This window comes from Nothoprocta perdicaria, unplaced genomic scaffold (genome assembly GCF_003342845.1).
Source record: "Nothoprocta perdicaria isolate Ctin4 unplaced genomic scaffold, notPer1 scaffold_64, whole genome shotgun sequence".
Lineage (NCBI taxonomy): Eukaryota > Metazoa > Chordata > Aves > Tinamiformes > Tinamidae > Nothoprocta > Nothoprocta perdicaria.
This window is the reverse complement of record NW_020455910.1, coordinates 968,534-970,147: the sequence shown is the minus strand read 5'-3', so window position 1 is coordinate 970,147 and position 1,614 is coordinate 968,534.

The following is a 1,614-nucleotide window of genomic DNA, read 5'->3' as shown; positions in this document are numbered from 1 at the left end:
CAGGTCTTAAGGGTGAGCCTAAAATAAACACAGAACAAGGAGCCCTCCCGAAAYAGAAAGCTCAAAAGCAAAAAAGAAGTCACAAACCAAGCTGCCACCTCCACTTTTTGAGACAAGGTATGCCAGTCTTTGCCTAAGGATCTTACACAATCATTACAGTTGGAAAAAGCCTTCAAGATCTTCGAATCCAACCATAAGCCCTTCAGCACCAGGGCTGCTAAAGCGCGTCCCTAAGCACTGCATTAAATTAATGCCTCACCTAGTAATTCTGAAGTAGATTTTTTTTCCCCCTAGCATTAAAGCAACCTTCGCTGGAGAAGCTGGAATAGCTGTGAAACATCTGCTTCCATTCATAAATTTTACATAATGGATAGCAATTAGTAAGGGTCTGGTAGGTTTGTTTTTCAATTAATAAGAGAGGGTAAAGAGGCTGGCACATATTCCATAATATTGATTACTGTGTCAGCCACTGTTAATTGTATTTAGCAAGAGGCATGAGGGGAATGAGGAGCAAACAAAAAACAAACCCCTCTAGTTTTAAACAGTTCCAGTCTCCTCCAGCAAAAAACTGCTTATTTTACACAAGGATGGTCAAGTGCGTTGAAGCTTTGAGCAGCAATCAAAACAACAAAAATAAGAGTTAGCAACTGTTCAATGTTATGAGATAGCTTTGATTTTAGAGAGCTCAAAGGAGCATATGAATGACCTTGTCCCACTTGACCATTGGATTCCTTCCTCCCCGAGGCTCCTCTCTTGTCAATACGTTACCAAAGCCCAGGGACAGCAGTAAAACCCGTTGTGCAGCACCGGAGAGGGCACCACGGTTATTCATGGGCAAGCCCCTGCTCACGAGATCGCTCGCTTTGGCTACAAACAAGTTCAGCAACACGTCCCCTTTCCCGCTTAGCCATAAATATTCCCTTTATTGCAATAAAATTGCTATGATTTGATCGCTCTGAGGGGTCACAGGCAAACAGTATCTGGGAATGTGACCAGGGACCTAAACCCAAGTTACCAAAACACAACAGAACTCGAGCAAGCCCAGGGCAGCACATGGCGAGGATGACACCCAAGCACAGCACGCGTCACGTTTAACCYGTTACGTGCAGTTATTTGTGGGCTATATGGCTGTGTGCACGTAGCACACACCACACGGCCACGTGCTGAGGGCTACGCAGGGCCATTCTGGCAGCGCTTCCAAGAATCGTTCCAAGAAGAGGTTCATTGGATGATGACAGTTGGAAAAGCCCTTCAAGATGACCAAGCCCAAGCGCAAGCCCGTCACCACCGGGGCTGCTGAACGACGGCCCCGGGTGCCCAACCTGCCCGTTTCCTGCACGCTGCCCGCACGGGGAGGCCACCACGGCCCTGGGCAGCCGCCCCGACGCCTCCCGCTCCTTCCACACAGAGGCGTCTCCCAACATCCAGGAGGGCCAGGTWCCCTCATCCTACGCTCCCTCAGGTCGCTCCCTACACCCTGTCACATCGCTTGCCCCAGGCATGACCAAGGTGCCCGCAGGGTCCCGCCACACCGCGGCCTCCACGGCCGCCCCAGCGGAAGCACCCGGGGCCGCGAACCCCAACATGGCGCCGGGCGGCGGCCCCCGCGCCGCC